The sequence below is a fragment of the Tachypleus tridentatus genome, chromosome 12 (assembly GCF_004210375.1).
Source record: "Tachypleus tridentatus isolate NWPU-2018 chromosome 12, ASM421037v1, whole genome shotgun sequence".
NCBI lineage: Eukaryota > Metazoa > Arthropoda > Merostomata > Xiphosura > Limulidae > Tachypleus > Tachypleus tridentatus.
The window spans coordinates 4,452,242-4,470,993 of NC_134836.1; the positions used below are offsets into that span (position 1 = coordinate 4,452,242).

The following is an 18,752-nucleotide window of genomic DNA, read 5'->3' on the forward strand; positions in this document are numbered from 1 at the left end:
ACTGATTATAAATATAATTAGTCAGTATAATTTCCTTTTTAAATTAAGATGTTATTCTAATAATTATTTTCCTTATAATATAAATGTAATTTATTTATCCTATAATTTTATACTTTTACTTACTTTTTCTTCACTATAAGTCTTATTAACTGTTTTCACAGTTTTACAGTTCCTATTGGCTTTACACAACCAGTTCCTTCTGCCCTCTTACTACAGCTATTTCAAATGGCGCACTCAACTGAGTGATTTGTTTTTGAAGTTAAGCACAAAGCTACACAAGTGGGTATCTCTGCTTTGCTCACCATGGGTATTGAAACCAGGTATCTAGCATTGTTAATGGTCTGACATGGCCAGGTGGTTAAGACACTCGACTCGTAACCCGATGATCACCAGTTCGAATCCCCGTCTTACCAAACATGCTTGCACTTTCAACCGTGGGGCGTTATAATATGACGGTCAATTCCACTGTTCGTTGGTAAAAGATTAGCCCAAGAGTTGGCGGTGGGTGGTAGTGACTAGCTGACTTCCCTCTAGTCTTACACTGCAAAATTAGGGACGGCTAGCCCTCGTGTAGCTTTGCGCAAATTTAAAAAACAAAGAAACATTTCTTCTTCACGTGATATATTATCAAACAAAACCTAGTACGTGGGAACAATTCAACATGATGTCACCGAAAACGAAAACTTTGCTTTTCTCAGGAGACCTCGTCCCTTCCGAGGGTAATCAGTAACACGTCATTCAAAGATCGAAAAGATAACATCCTCTGTGAGGTACAAGAACAGCCAGTTCCTCCAGAGGTTGTCATACCCAAAATGCACGTATTTTGAAGTAAATCCTGACTCTTTAGTGGTTCCCAGGGTACTCTACTGACAGTCTGCGGGACACAGATTTGAACTCACGTCGCATCAAATACACTCTTTTTGCCGGGAGGGTGTTATAATATGACGATCAATCTCACTATTGGTTCAGAACAACGTAACCCACTTGTTGAAGTTACGTGGTGTTGACTAGATGCCTTCCCTCTAGTCTATAACTGTTAAATTCAGGACGGTTAGCGCAGATAGCTCACGTGCAGTTTAGCACAAAATTCAAAATAAACTACGCCAAACTTAGCACTTAAGACGTTACTAAAACTAGCGAAGTATAGAATAAGTATTTTAAAACTATAAAGACGTTTTCATATATTTTCTAAATGAAACGGGACTAAAAATGTTTAAAGAAAATGTGTAACAGTTCATGTATATTATATATATTGTTGTTTATAATTGTCTCCACTCACCATGGTGAAAATATATTTTATAAGCTTGAATAATTTATACCATTTGTGCTTATTATTTATTATTAAGCAGGCAAGCTGTTAACATATAATCCAATGATAGATTGGGTTTCATAATTACTTATATAATTGATATATTTCATCAACTACTTTACACTGGCTAGTTAAACGTCACCTGTCATATTATCTTTGTCTTCAACATTTTTTTGTATCGATTTTCACTTATAATTTCATTTAAGTCCTTTATTATTACGTGTGTAAAGGAAGGAGACAAACTTGGTAATTTATATTTTATGTCATCCTGAAATAACCCTAATAAATTTAGTCGATCAAGTAGATGTTGAGACACTATTAATACTGTCAAATTGATTGAACTATAATTGTTTTGGTGTGAACTAGTTAAGGTCGGTGAATCGTGATATTTAGCAATGTTATCTGAGTTAATAACCATTAAAGCTAAAGTAATGATTTATTAATATAACACTGCTTATTTAAATAAATATATATCTTCTCTTATAAAATTAATCTTTGTGTAAAATGTACTGTGACAAATTCATTACTTGTAATTATTGCTTTTATTCCAATGATCTCAACAAAGAATCGATCTCGTCATAAAAGCCACTAAAGAAGTGGCTCCAGGCCTTAACAAGATCTGCCAAGAGCGCTATCCAAGACATTTTCAGCAGAAAACATGTCTATAGACCAAATAAAGAGGAAAGACGACGAAATATGTGCAGGTAAAAAAAAAATCACATTGTTTTATGAAAAGGTTGAGAATTCCCACGTGCTTCAGAAGAACAAAAGGAAATACTGACAACCAGACCGACTCCGTATGTCACGACTCGTAAGTACTAGGTTTTTATGATTAAGTAGGATGCCAGATTTTCATACTGCATATACGGTACGTAATGTGATGCATTACAAGAAGCAAATTGTAGTACATAAATGGTAACTATAAAGAAAGTGGTCAGGCTGTGGTCTGACTGGCCTTATCTCTTCTTATTTTCTTCTAGACTAAATGTTTAGTCTAATAGAATTCCCTCAGTAGACTGATATTGATATTTTTATTGATGGGCATCCTATGCCCACAAGGGCTAAATGACAAGTCAGAATCATCCTATCGCTCCTACTTTTAAACAAGTGACCAACCACTCGGAAGCACTCACTGCAATAAGATACTTTACCCAGCTACTAGAACAGGAACTGACTGTAATTCGTTTAATGCAGGCATAACTGAAATTACGGACTTTATTTAGCTGCATTGTGGCTCAAATTTTAGACATTAAGATGCACAGCTCTATTCGATGAATATTTTCCACTGCTGGCCTGTCCTAGTAGAAGATATTAGAATAAGTTAACGTTAAAGCTTAACTTCAGTAAAGATCTGTTTGAGAGAAGCGTGATTTTTAATTTAATATTCATTTCATAGTAAAGTTTAAATTGTGTGGATTTGTATATCATGTAGGTTAGTAGAACTTCTTTTAACAACCATGTGGTGTTTTTTACGTTTGTTACTATCATCCACTTGATATAACAGTGATTAAGTGCTTTAACTTTTTCATCCATGTTAATATAAAAGAGAAAAATCAATATGTACATTAACTTTTTTTCACAAGACGTATCAAACCACACTCCAGCCAACCTATATCTAAGTATAGTGACAGAGATTACATACTTCTATCCGATTACACGAGTGGTCGACTGATTCTGTTTCACTTGGATGGATCACGTGTAGTGAGCTAATAAAACAAAAACAAACAAACGAGCACCTTATCCACTTGGCCATTCCGGACCTGTCTGATATGAACCAAGTGTATATTCCAATAAATATTTTCTTAAGAGTAAATAAATAGATGAGGAAAGAGGTTGTTTATTTGACCTTTTAAAAACTCTAAGTTACTGTTTTCTTCTATCTCACATGTAAAGTTTATAAATGGGTGTGATGAGTTTAGGTATTCTAAAAAAAAAATCTTCTTTGTATGAAGCATGATTTTCGTACCTTCTATATAATACAGTTGTTTTTTTTAAATAAAGGGAGTAATTATCTAGCTGTTCACGTTCGTATTAAAACAGAAAAATATTTGCAATGGTCTGACCTAGAGGTGATCCCCTTGCCACTCCATCTATCTGGTAATAAATATGACCATTAGAAATGATTTCCCTTGAGGGTAAATTTAAAAACTGTTTTCAAATTCTTTTAATTAAAGTTAGTTTATTGTTTTATCAAACTACAAATTTCTTTTTTGATTCTACTGAAATTAATATTTCTGTACTTTTTGATTACCACTATTTCCCCTTTTTAAATTTATACTAACCTTTTTTTAAAGATTTTTATGTACATTTATGAAGAATGCATTTTAAGCCACGTACGTGCATATGCGTTCGGTTGAATGTTACACGTATTTCAATAATTTACTGCTGCATTGGCTTTTTTTTACACCCAAACACAGAGTTTGAAGTGTAATTCCAGTTCTGTATTGTTAGCTAACAACAGGAAACAAAATGTAATGTTGTTACCAAAGGACCGTCGTTAAGGCAAGGATTGTATCGTCATAGATTTAACGACCGTCTTCCAGTAATATCACTGAGTTATGTAATAAAGAAAAGCATCAAAAATCAAGCTTATCATAACGGAATAATATTATTTCTAAGATAATACAATACAGATTAACAATGTAAACAGATTCAGTAACATGCTTATCTCGTTAGGTCTTTATAACACATGTGTATGTTCTTCAATAGCCTGTTGTCCACAAATGTTTGCTAGAAAAATGGTGCATGCAAAATAGATAACAGCGAAACACTTAGCTTAAGTCGCCACTTTTCGACATTTGAGAGCGCTACTTTAACACAAACTATTAAAAATAGCAATATATATATGGAATAATCCTATATGCAGCGGTAATAAATACGTAATACACACTCATGAAGTCATGTAATTATAAAAATTAAAAAAAAAAACAGGACAAAGGATTACTTCCATCATCTGAGTGGGAAATCTACTATGGTAACTCTCCAATTTCAAACTTAGCTGAAATATAATTGCGGAAGTCCACATAAGGATAACAAACTCGAGAAACGATATGAAGCAACAAAATATGGGATGTTTCACGTGGCAGTTTCCAACTAATGTGCTAGAAAATGCACGAGTTTTAGCTTCCAACTAGCGTATACAGTAGGAAAACACTGGATTTTTTAGCGGTAGAAAGAGAAGAACTTAGAAAATTTTACATCACAACAAAATTAAAGAGAATATTTTAAATTTAAAAACACTATTAGTTTTTGATAAATTCCTGTGAGACCTCACAGCACAGTATATATTACTTGCAGTGGAATCTTAACGGGGATTTGTATCTTGAGAAAACAACGAACAGTAGATATCTAGCCTTATTTGCTTCCTTTTTCGCGATCACTATTTATATATTCTAAATTATTAACTTTTAATTATATATTGCCTTTCTGAATCCTCAGCAATGGGGAAGTATACGCCTAAAGTAAGATATAACCCCATTAAGCATGCGTAAAAACAGAAAACTAGTAGGAAAATAACTTTTTGAAGTAAAACAAATAAGTCTAAAACAATGCTTTAAATTATGTATTTTCAAAAAAATTTATTTACTGAGCTAGGTAACTTTGTATCTGAGATTTTGTGTAAACGCGTTTAACACGCATTTATTACAAAGGCAGTCGCTCATAAGAACCTCATAGCTATTGTGTATTTATTATCACGTAAATCAACTTTTAAGTAAGTCGTGGACATTCGCAGCGTTTCATATAGGTTATCTGTCTAGGTTACGGTGAAAAAAATTGTTGTAAGTTTGTAAACATTTGGTTGTGCTTACAATGATGAAATCACTTATTTCCCTTATTATCAACAATTTGGGTTGTTTTAATTAATGAAAAAAGAAGGTTTTAAATGTTGATTCGAAAATAAATCTCCTTTTCATGGTAATGATAATAATAGAAATTATCAGAAGTTTCCATCCTTCAGTCATCACTGAAAACTTTAAAAATTAATAAAATTTATAATCTTATAAAATACAAGCTTCGTAGACATTTGTTAAAAGTTAATTTTCTTATTATTGAATTGTTGTACGAATGATAATAACGTTAATATTTTCATAGTTACTTGAATTCCGAAAAAATAAGCAACATCTTATTCAATTACTTTGTAGTTGCTGTAGAGGTGAAGAATAAAAACAAAACAACGACATGGAATTAAAAGAAGGTGAAATTGAGGAAGAAGAACTGGAGAAAATAATAAAATTTAAAAATTCGAAAGAAGAGTTGACGATAGTTTCTTTCCCACTTGAGAGAACTGTGATTTGTGACTTACAGGAAAGTGAAGAAAATCTACTTATGTCCTCCAACAGGAACTTATGGTGCGAAAGTAATTCATCACTTTGAGAAACACCATTAGTATTTGAGACAATAGCTCAAGTTCATCAAGTTCAAGGACCACACGATTACATAAGTCCAAATTCTTCCAATTCACCTCTGTATTCGTTGTTATCAGTTCAAGAAAAACAGGACAGTTGTACAGAACTAAAAGAGTGTTTCTTCCAAAACAGTCTATTTCCAGTATCACCAACTGACGGAAACTTGAAGGACAGCGCCCTAACAAACATAATGGGTAATATGATTTTAAACAGTCTTATAGTTTTTATAACACACTGTGGGCTGGACGTAGCCTAAACGTTTGTGTAAGTAGATGTGGAATCGAAGGATTCAAGATTCTGCTGAACACGGTCTACACTTTCAGCTGTGGATACATTATAAGGTGGGAGAATCATTCCTTATTCGTTTCAAACACACATACAACATGTCAGTGGCAGATGTTACTGACTACCATGTAGTGTCTTTTATTAATTTATCAAGTATATTCAAGTGATTAATTTCAATAACTTTAGAACTTGTAAATATCACTTTAAAAGTTACGCCGTGTTTCAGTTGAGTCAATTATTTTGATGTCTTCAAGTAATAAGAGATATTTATTTTCAAACTATGGAAGCTGCAAATTTATATAATCGAAGAAAACTGTATATGTTTATAGTTGTTTATTTATAAAACCCAATTTACTGTAGTTATTGGGGACGTTCCATATACGTTGTGATTAGCCTCTGTGTTTGCTAATGTTTTGATAGTTTCTTTCCAATAACATTATTAATTATAAGAATTTAACCCCAACATGTTTCTATAGGTTTTCTGGACTGTCATCCAAATACGTATAATTCGGCATAATATCATTACTATTTCTCAATTGATTATGACTAATTCAGATTTGTAAAAACACATAATATATAAAAATAAATATAAGTAAAATAATCTGAGGAAGATATTATACACCAGTGTTATGACTATAGTCTCTACTTTATAAATTAACTAAAACAAGTCACACGCTCATATTTCCATAAAGAGAGTAACGATAGGTAACTGAAAGAACGGTATAGCCTTGTGCTTAACGCATTGAACTGTCGATATGTCATCCAGCTACCGTTAACAAATATATATATATATATATAAAACACTACACTTTGCGGCTTTGGGTTTATAATGAATATCACAAACAAATCTTACTGTTCTATTACAGTAGTCTTAGAGTTAGCGGTGTCTGCTGTTCCCTAACCTTTAAATTTGAGATGGCTAGCACAGAGAACTCCGGTTTGTGTAGGTTTGCACAAACGTACAAAACAAATTGACCTTGAACTTACAACCGTTGGACGTAGAGACATGGAGCTGATTGGTCTGTCCCGGATATATATCACTGGACACGATGTCGGTTCAGTTTGTTAAACTCCTGTGGAGTAATAAACACTATGTGACTTAAATAACCTCTCACGAATAACAATACCAGCTGTGTTAGAAACATACATAAAGAAAGTATGAAATCATGAACAAAATAATCTGATTTCTGGTATTTTGGTATAAACGAATCTGTGTAGCCTTAATCTGTCTATTAACAGTCATTATCTAATGATTGAATGTTTCATACAACACTTGACATTTCACTTGGTTTAGTTCTTTAAAATGCTTAAGACTTTCCTATTTTTAAATTCCAAAATAACTTACAACAAAATATTGTAAACGTTTCGGATTTTATGTGTTTTGTTTTCAGGCGGTCACAAAGATAGATATTCCACTGTTTATTTCATCAATTGATTTCAGAAAATAATCATATAGCATTTTTCATTGAAATGTCGTTCTTTACCTTAGTTGGGAGTACAAAACTATATTCACGAAGTTGTAACAGTATATGAAGGGTGTTGTTGTTCACCTGTTACACTTGTTTATAAAAGATTTAATTGAGGATGTAGTGATCTGTTAAGTCATTACACAAGTATCACTTGTTTTTTATTGTGTTTATAGTTTTTGTGGTTGCCTTTATGCATGTAAGTATTATTATACAGGTATAAATAAGCAATATTTTTACTTAAAATGCTTCATAATGCGTAATTTTTAGAGGTCTGCAACAGATTAATTTAATTTACAGTATTTCTTACGGGAAAAATTGATTCGGTTTTCGAACAGCCTTCTGGAACGGATTAAGTTCGAGAACCGAGGTACCACTGTAGTATGTTTTGCTACTAATAAAATTATTCCTGATATTATAAATCGTTTTTTATCTTTTTATTATTATGTTATCAAAATGTACTTTCTTTCTCAAGAAATTATAAACAATTACAAAAATAAAATAAACGAATAAAACAAATCAAACATGTTATAAAATTATTTCAAATAATAGTTCAAATTATAATCACACGTCAGGATATCACACAATAATAGTATTTGAGTCATTAACAATATAACTACTACAAGATAATCTTTTATTCCAATTCGTCTCTTAATTTTATCACCATGATAAAGTGCTATAGTGTCATACCCTAAAATATTAGTAGAGCTTCGTTTTTAGGAGCATTTTCATTCTTCTCTATTTTTTGGCTTCTTACATAAATTGTTATTAACATTTTTAGCTTTACCAGGCTGTAGTGCAGTAGGATAACTTCGTATGGTACATTTAGTAATGACCTATATGTGACGTATGGACTTCTGTGGTAAAAATTCCATGTATAGTTAGTAGGCTAAACGTTTATTTTATCATCAATTAGATTGTTTATAAAAAATAATCTTTGAGCAAAAGATAAAAAAACGAAACAATTAAAAGCTGGTGCTTTAATTTGAAAAGCTATTTTTTCTTCTTGTGTTTTTAACACTAAGTTACACAATGACCTATGTGTTCTTTGATAACTATCGGGAATCGAAATGCGTGTTTTATCTTTGTAATTTCGTAAACCTACTGCCGATAGTCTTAAAAAAGAAAAATCGCTATTTATTGAATATCCACATGCCGAAGTAGATGATACAGGTGGCAAAGATTGATAAAAGGTGCTACTGGCAGTAATTGTAATAGGGTAACTAAGTAACACAAGTCATCGTCAACTCTTGGAACAATCTAATCGAATAATTGGATTAGTCATAACTTTATAACGCCCTCACGCAAACCTGTTCGGTGAAGGAATTTGACTTTGCAGTCAGCGGATTGTGAGTCAAGTGCCCTAACACCTAACTCAAAGAAACTATTTCAGTTGGTGTTTTGCATGTCTCAGAAATTATATATACTTAGAATCGAATAAATAAAGTATTTTTTTTTAATGCACCTTACCTGGTTATTCGTATGTGACACTTTCACATACTTTTAGAACTGTTGAAGATCCTAAACATTAACACAAAAGTTGATTTAAGGTCATTTAAAAATTAAAATACTGACAAATAATTGAAATAATTTACTACTACAAATTCTACTTTATTAATATTGATCTCAACATAGCAAAATACTATCCTATTTTTATTTTATAACTTCAGAAACATCAAATAAAGAACCAAGATCAAGTTAGAAAGGATTTTATTAAATATATTTTATTGCTTGTTTTATAAAAAAAGGTATAAAAATACGCTAGTTTGTCAGAAAGTTTATCATTTAAGTTTTCGTTTGTAAACCAAAAGATCTAATGAATAGGCTTGTCATTATGAAAAAAAGATTCGCAATAGATTATCTCTGCTGTCCTCACCAGTTTTTAGCAGTATAAGCCTTCAGGCTTGCCATTGTGCTTCTAGAGGGCAGTTAACAAAAGAATATATTAATTAAAACAAATGAATAAAACAGACCATTACTGGAACTTGGAGGGTAACTTTCAGTCTTCTTAGCCAACGTAAGTATGTTTACCAGTGCAGTAATCTACAGTTTATATAATATTGTATGAGGTTGGCCTTAACTATTAGATATTAAAATGAAGAAAGTTATATTTTCTAAATATTCCACTGAACCGTAAAAAGTATTGTGTATCATTCACATTTACTTCTTAAAATTGTAACATAATTAAAAAACTGCATACATATTTACTGTCTCCAATCTACTGAGCAGTAAGCACATGAGTGATACTGTAAATATACAGTATAAGAAATAAAATACTATTTTAAAGTTTCAGCGTTTAATGAAGTAACTAATATTTCCATCCAATCATGTATACATTCCTTTCCCTAGTAATGTAAAAACTGTTTACCAGGCACTATGACATCACACGGGAAATCTTTTTACAATATGAATATTTTTTGTTAATTTATGTAATAAAACTTTCAGTTTTGTTATCAAAGATTCCAATACAGTTTAATGTTTATTTCCCTAATGTAAAAACTTCACAATTTTGAGCTTAAAGTATCAATTAAAAAATTAAATATAATTTCAAATATCCTGTTACATAATCACATTAATAATTGATTACACCACAAACTGGAAGAGCGACTTTACACCCATTCGGCTATGTATGCTAAAACAAATTTAAGGAAAAACGGACAACAAGATCATCAAGAGCCAGTTTTCCTTAATCTACCTTTGGGAAAGTAGATAATAATCCAATGTATTTTTCGAAAAATTTTTATATGTCAATAGTAAACCATTTATTCGTAGATTTTTCTCTTTTTTTTTTCAAATATTTTAACGGATAAATATCCTCATTGTTAATAATCAACTCATCAACGAACCAAAATTCGTGAGTCATGAACTAAATAGCACGACACAAATTAAAATCCATAAAAATTTTCACACTTGGGATATTCGTTTTTGCGTTATAAGTAGTTTTAATGGTATTCAATAGAGCAAAATATGATGCTGACAAAATAAAGAATTTCGAATTATGATGTTTATTGATCTTAGATTGACAGAAGCTTTTAATTATCTATACAGTTATTTATACAGAATATTTGTTAATCTACAGAGTTTTCTGATAAATACATTATATTATTTGTAACATAACTTATTCAGTACTCAAATGAAAGTTAAACACTATTGAAACTCTAAAAGACTAAAAGCTATTTGGTGAGAATGTACAAAAACCTAATATAACTTTAAGTTAGTACTGTAAATTCACGTTACCACCAACCAGCTGTCTTCTTGTTACCTATCGTATCTTCACTACAAGGAGATATTGAAAACCAGCTTCACGACTCGAAAGATTTCATGGAACAACTAAACGTCAGACCTCAAGATATTTTCGTTAGTTGTAACCTCACAGACCAATTCACCAATGTTCCAACTTCACACACCCTTCATATCACAGGATAACGACTGCTGAATAAAGAAAAAAAAACCTCTCATCCACACACACACATAAAACAAGTTTTTTTACAGACGCTATGTTGAAAAGTATCAACAAAATAGCGTACCATTTCTTAGCATACTCATCAATAGGCAAGAGAGGAAAATCACCACAACTGTACACAAAAACCACACCTACAATGACAATTACCTAAACTTCTAGTCCTTTCATATAACCTCGATAAAATGTGGAATAGCTAAGTGCCTAAACATGATAGCAGAAAACATATGCGATAAGACATCCATTAATATAAATCGCCAAAAGATCACAGTCTGTTTTTAAAAGGAACGGTTACACCTCCACTGTTATCAAAACTTCCCTGAACACCTAAACGGAAAGAAGAATACTATCGGTACCTCTACTACATGCAATATTTCGGTAAAAAACTCAAGTGCATAGCCAAGAAATGCAATATAGATGTCTTATAGATATCTTACCAACAGAATCCTACTGATACAAAAAAATAAAAAACGCCATCTGTGAAGTTTCATATTTCTGCAACAAAACATACATTGAAGAAATAGTAAGACGAGTTGGTACAAGAATAAAAGAACACGGTGATAGCACGAGATTCACGAAAATATAAAAGTTAGCCATTACAGAAACCACTATATCAATTGGACTCAAAATAAACTGGGCTAAAATTAGAATAATCGACAGAGACAAACTTTGGAAAACAACGAAAATTAAAGAATATACTTACATTAACAAAATAAAGCCTTCACTAAACAATGATTCCAGATTACAAGTGAGCAATCTACGGTTACAATTGGTTGAAACCTCATGTAGTCTTTCTACCAATCAGAATCAGCGATAAACAAACCAACACGTTCTGCATAATCCACCAAGATACTACGAAATTCAACAACATCTTATAAAATACAATGTGATAACTGCCACGATTTCTATATTGGAGAAACGAGTAGAAAAATGGAAACCAGATTCACAAAACACAAAAAGTCACCTTCACACGTTTTCGAACACTGCAAATCAAATAAACACAACATAACCATAGAAAACACCCAAATACTAAACAAAGAAACAAACATAAACAAACGCAAAATTAAAGAAGCCTTACTTATACAACAACTCAAGCCCAAAATAAATCAATACAAAATAACACTTTTATACCTATATTAATAAATATGTCCAACATCTAAACACGCCCTCTACATTCCTACACTCAATTACACAAACGCCTTCAAATATGTGGTCAGTTACCTCTTTTTTTCTTTTTGAACCCGACGATGACCGAAGAAAGTTGAAACGTTGTTTGCTCCTCTACATAGTGCTTTCTCTATTCATACCAGCCGTTTTTTACATATGTAATTTTCTCTACAAGTGGGTTTTCTCGTCATCACGGATAAATGTGATGAACACTTATTAATCGGAAAACTACAGAATTTGACCAAGACTTTCACTGTAGTTTATGTTCGAAATCTATAAATGTTTCAGGTCATATATTTGTAGTTTGCGATTATTAACCTATTTATAGTGAGTAATTTACGTTTAATTTCTTACTCTTTCAAGGGGAAGCGGGATTTTTTAAAAATATTGCCTCTTAGAACTGGGAACTTAAAACTTGTATACCATTACAATAAAGATTGTTATTTAAGATGCAATACTATACTAATTGGTATAACATTAACAAAGAGTGTTTTAATAGCATTGTGAAGGTGAAGCACCAGAACTTGTCCTGCACAGGAAGGGATACCCTGAACGAAAGGGATATAAAGGTTGCTTTCCTAGTCTACATGTTAAAGTCATTTAATGTACATCTATTATTGGCTGGTTATTATACCACTTGTCTTTTCAAAACGCATGGAATACAGTTACATACATAAATGAAAACTATAAACATATCTTGAGACAAGTTGAAATCTGTATGCAATACCACGGAAGTAAGACAACCTTGTCCGCCTATAGAAACACCACCCACCTTTATGGAACACATGTAAAACAAGTATAAAATTAAATGAAAACTATAAATCATTATTCAGACGAATTGAAACTTGTATCCAGTCTGACAGAAGAATATTAATACTGTTCATCTGCCTGGCAACACAATTCACCAATACAAACACTACCATTAGCAACAAAATCTACCTATAAAATTACATTAACACCACCTGCCTATAGAACCTATGTAACATTAACAACCTATAGTAACATACCCTATGATATCGATGTTTCTGTGGGCAACACGCTTACGTAACCATACCTAAATTTTACCTATCATTTCCTACTTTTTCCACGTCATCTTCCCACAGATGTTTGCTCTAAGCACTATAGAGGCTTGGGTGAACAAGATAGCTCTTTGTCACCCAGAACCCTGTGCTAGGGGAACTATTACGTATTATTATTTTATGCACTACATTTGCCAATGACAACAATTTTTTTTTAATTTTACGTGTTGGTCTTGCCGTCGGAACTCGGCTGTAGTCTACATTCGATTTCGGCTCGGAATTTAAACTTTTACCTATGTTGAGCGACTTTGGATTGTTACTCCGGATCATCAAGTTTGTGTGGTCGCCATACTCCAAGTCAGTACTTAACCCTGTAGGTCTTTCCTTTCTCAAAGAGTCGGCGTCCTTTACTGACCTGGGAATTCCGGGTTCACCTTCTTGTACCCAAAACCCGCCAGTATGACGAACCATCCACTCGACAGCTAATCACGCAAAGTTTTCTGCGCCGTCCACCGCCGAGGACAGTCTGCCACCAGTCAGGCCCCCGGATGCGATCCGTACCCTAGAGGTAGGCTTCCTAACTCCATCTCCTGTACCCCGCCTCCATTCCTTCAGCTTAGAGAACACACTAACTATTCTGACTAAACCCTTACTGTGGGAAGAGGATAGGGCATATCTCCAGCCTATCCTGCAACCCCAGTCAACACAAAGTAAGTGATAGAAAGTACTTACCTTAGTTTCCTTTTTCCCTGTTAATGTAGCATTCCTTTGTCGTTGTTGCCTCTTGATTTCCTGTCGTGTGTTGATATCTTGTTGTACAACTTTGGGGAACACGATACACAACTTCACATGTGTAGTCAAAGCCACTATTTTTCGGTCCAAGCACCTACACATGTGAAGTACACAAACACACTCGCTAACGAGGTTTGCACCTCCAGCGTTGGCTGGTCCGCCGTGGTTCCCTCCTCCGTCGTTCACTTGAAGTCAGCGTGTAATGCTTGCTTTGACATAGTGAATTTTAAAATCTCAGGTCTACGAATCTGCCTTCCGTTTCGATGATTTTCGACTCTTCCGGGGCCCATCTCTTGTTGAATTCTGCTTCCGTTACTCGATGTTTATCGATTTTTAATCTGATCCTTGTGTTTGCTCTAATTCTTTTCATCACCACCGGAACACTTTCCTTTGCATTTTCGTACACGGCTTTGCACCTTGCGGACCATATCTGGTATTTAAATTCATTCAACAAAAAGAAGAAGGAGAATTTCTGATTGGTTTTCACAGGTAGTGGAGTATTGAAAAGGTCTGTAGCGTAACTTATCAAGCCTGTATGGAAAATATCGGATATCTTCCGCCAATATACTTTAACGTATGCACAGTCATAGAAAGCATGCTTTGTTGTTTCTCTGGACTGGCAGTACAAACATTTGTTTGTCTTCATAACTTTCTGTTTGTTTAATCTTTCTTTTGTACTAACTATGTCATGTGCTATTTTATAATTTAAATCTTTTCTTTTGCTTTCGATTTTCCTGTTACTTGTAGACCATGCTGTCTTCCAGTTTATATGTGGATATTGGTTTACTATTTTGGCTTGAATTTTATCTGTTAGATTTTCATGTATCTTTTCCGTTGACATTTTATATAGTTCAATTACTGGGTTTTTCTGCTCGTAGTGTTTGAGGTTTGGTCTTATTTACGTAAAATTTGGCGTTGAAACCAACTGTGTAGTTACAGAAAAGAGCACAGTTGTGTTCAGACTCTATACTTTTACACGTGCTCTGGATCGTAACTGCTGTCAGTTGGTCGAAAGATTGACAATTTCTCGTGACAGGCGTTCTCTTTTTTAGTTCCATATAAAACTGTATATTATTCTATTTATTTTCTTGATTTCCGTCTCCGGGGGCGGAAGTGTTCTGCCTAGATATATGACACTTAGATATACAACTTGTTTTATGGCTTGTGCTTTAGCTTGTTAGGACAAATCGTTCTCTTTCCAGTGTTCTATTTTTTCCTCTATTTCTGTAACTTTGAGTTTCCAGTTGTGGGCTATTGGGTCGTATGGACCCAGCCATATTCCTAAAATTTTGATGGGGCTTTTTGTCCAGCTGATATTAGATGGGGAGTAATTTCTGATTCTCCATCTATCTAGCCACAAACCTTTGGACTTTTATTTATTTATTCTTGCTCCACTCGCACTACAGAGTGTTCTGATAAATACATTATATTATTTGTGATATAACTTATTCAGTACTCAAATGAAAGTTAAACACTATTGAAACTCTAAAAGACTAAAAGCGATTTAGTGAGAATGTACGAAAACCTAATATAACTTTAAGTTAGTACTGTAAATTCACGTTACCACCAACCAGCTGTCTTCTTGTTACCTATCGTATCTTTACTACAAGGGGATATTGAAAACCAGCTTCACGACTCGAAAGAGTCTGTTTTTAAACTGTTTATAAAACTCGTTTCTTTGCTATCTAATTCCTTTATTCCTCTTCTTATTTTGAGTCCTTCGATTCTTTCATTATATAGATCATTATATAGGTCATCTAATTCATGTCTTAGGATTTCTATAGATTCTAAAAAATTTGGGTCACCGTTTGAAAATCTTGCTAGACTAGTCAGCTGTCTTTCTATTTTATGTATTTTTTCCTATTGTATTTTGCTATTGTCTTACCGAGATGTTGGAACCTAGTTGCTATTCTAATTTTTAAATCTTCGCACCAGTCAGCGTCGTATTCTGTAGTGTCACAGAGTTCTGTCAGCAAAGTGCTAACTTCATCTATGACGTGATCTTTCCTTAAGGAAGATACGTTAAACTTCCAGCATACACTGCCTCTTTATTGAGTTTCTCCTATATTAAATTCTAATATTACACAACTATGGTCACTGACATAGTTGTTCGGGGTACCTATCGGTCTAACCGTTATTCTGTTTGTCTTTATACACCGAATTCCTTCTATTAATTTTTATCTCATGTGCCATAATGGCACTTAAGACTAATTTTTAAGTCCCACTGAATTAAGTTCTATCTTAGTAACCTTCCTTCAAACAGAAAAAATTACTTGCCTTACCGTTGGTCTTCTCTTGCTTCGATTTAGCTTTCCTGCGATAGTTTAGTTTTTTCCGTGCTATATTACAATACTACACACGCACGTAGAACTACACTCTTCGACTTCCGTGCTGAGAATAAAACAGGCTTAAAAATATTTCAATAATTTTGCATGTCAAATTAGGTATCTGATTTTTTCTATGAGTTTTATAAAATTGTGCAACTTAACATTTTGTTTTCCTCTTTTCTTTTTACTTGATAAAGTACTAAGAGTTAGGTAAGCTTAAAATCTAAAATGTTTCTATCTATATTACTTTCAGTATTCCTGCACGTTACATAAATAAATCTTTTCGTATTCAATACCTTCCATAAACCAGCTTGATATTTATGCAGCTCTCCTGTTTTATAAGCTCACGAGTTTAGAAAGTTAATAAAGGTATTTTTATGGATTTTAATTTGTGTCGTGCTATTTAGTTCATGACTCACGAATTTTGGTTCGTTGATTATTTGGTTCGTTGATGAGTTGATTATTAACAATGAGGATATTTATCCGTTAAAATATTTGAAAAAAAAAGAGAAAAATCTACGAATAAATGGTTTACTATTGACATATAAAAAATTTTCGAAAAATACATTGGATTATTATCTACTTTCCCAAAGGTAGATTAAGGAAAACTGGCTCTTGATGATCTTGTTGTCCGTTTTTCCTTAAATTTGTTTTAGCATACATAGCCGAATGGGTGTAAAGTCGCTCTTCCAGTTTGTGGTGTAATCAATTATTAATGTGATTATGTAACAGGATATTTGAAATTATATTTAATTTTTTAATTGATACTTTAAGCTCAAAATTGTGAAGTTTTTACATTAGGGAAATAAACATTAAACTGTATTGGAATCTTTGATAACAAAACTGAAAGTTTTATTACATAAATTAACAAAAAATATTCATATTGTAAAAAGATTTCCCGTGTGATGTCATAGTGCCTGGTAAACAGTTTTTACATTACTAGGGAAAGGAATGTATACATGATTGGATGGAAATATTAGTTACTTCATTAAACGCTAAAACTTTAAAATAGTATTTTATTTCTTATACTGTATATTTACAGTATCACTCATGTGCTTACTGCTCAGTAGATTGGAGACAGTAAATATGTATGCAGTTTTTTAATTATGTTACAATTTTAAGAAGTAAATGTGAATGATACACAATACTTTTTACGGTTCAGTGGAATATTTAGAAAATATAACTTTCTTCATTTTGATATCTAATAGTTAAGGCCAACCTCATACAATATTATATAAACTGTAGATTACTGCACTGGTAAACATACTTACGTTGGCTAAGAAGACTGAAAGTTACCCTCCAAGTTCCAGTAATGGTCTGTTTTATTCATTTGTTTTAATTAATATATTCTTTTGTTAACTGCCCTCTAGAAGCACAATGGCAAGCCTGAAGGCTTATACTGCTAAAAACTGGTGAGGACAGCAGAGATAATCTATTGCGAATCTTTTTTCATAATGACAAGCCTATTCATTAGATCTTTTGGTTTACAAACGAAAACTTAAATGATAAACTTTCTGACAAACTAGCGTATTTTTATACCTTTTTTTATAAAACAAGCAATAAAATATATTTAATAAAATCCTTTCTAACTTGATCTTGGTTCTTTATTTGATGTTTCTGAAGTTATAAAATAAAAATAGGATAGTATTTTGCTATGTTGAGATCAATATTAATAAAGTAGAATTTGTAGTAGTAAATTATTTCAATTATTTGTCAGTATTTTAATTTTTAAATGACCTTAAATCAACTTTTGTGTTAATGTTTAGGATCTTCAACAGTTCTAAAAGTATGTGAAAGTGTCACATACGAATAACCAGGTAAGGTGCATTAAAAAAAATACTTTATTTATTCGATTCTAAGTATATATAATTTCTGAGACATGCAAAACACCAACTGAAATAGTTTCTTTGAGTTAGATGTTAGGGCACTTGACTCACAATCCGCTGACTGCAAAGTCAAATTCCTTCACCGAACAGGTTTGCGTGAGGGCGTTATAAAGTTATGACTAATCCAATTATTCGATTAGATTGTTCCAAGAGTTGACGATGACTTGTGTTACTTAGTTACCCTATTACAATTACTGCCAGTAGCACCTTTATCAATCTTTGCCACCTGTATCATCTACTTCGGCATGTGGATATTCAATAAATAGCGATTTTTCTTTTTAAGACTATCGGCAGTAGGTTTACGAAATTACAAAGATAAAACACGCATTTCGATTCCCGATAGTTATCAAAGAACACATAGGTCATTGTGTAACTTAGTGTTAAAAACACAAGAAGAAAAATAGCTTTTCAAATTAAAGCACCAGCTTTTAATTGTTTCGTTTTTTTATCTTTTGCTCAAAGATTATTTTTTATAAACAATCTAATTGATGATAAAATAAACGTTTAGCCTACTAACTATACATGGAATTTTTACCACAGAAGTCCATACGTCACATATAGGTCATTACTAAATGTACCATACGAAGTTATCCTACTGCACTACAGCCTGGTAAAGCTAAAATGTTAATAACAAT

General features: G+C 32.6%; 1 long non-coding RNA gene across 34 annotated transcripts in view; it reads left to right on the forward strand.

Annotated features, from left to right (window-relative positions):
- LOC143235526 (uncharacterized) overlaps window positions 1-7,888 on the forward strand; it is a 45,479-nt gene extending 37,591 nt beyond the window's left edge. For 26 of the 34 annotated variants that reach the window (XR_013019239.1, XR_013019237.1, XR_013019236.1 and 23 more), the window contains 2 exons: window positions 1,875-2,120; window positions 5,452-7,888. This is a non-coding gene — a long non-coding RNA (uncharacterized LOC143235526). The remainder of the gene's footprint in view (window positions 1-1,874; window positions 2,121-5,451) is intronic. The other 8 variants (XR_013019240.1, XR_013019238.1, XR_013019245.1 and 5 more) reach the window with 1 other exon arrangement.
- Window positions 7,889-18,752: the final 10,864 nt, after the last annotated feature.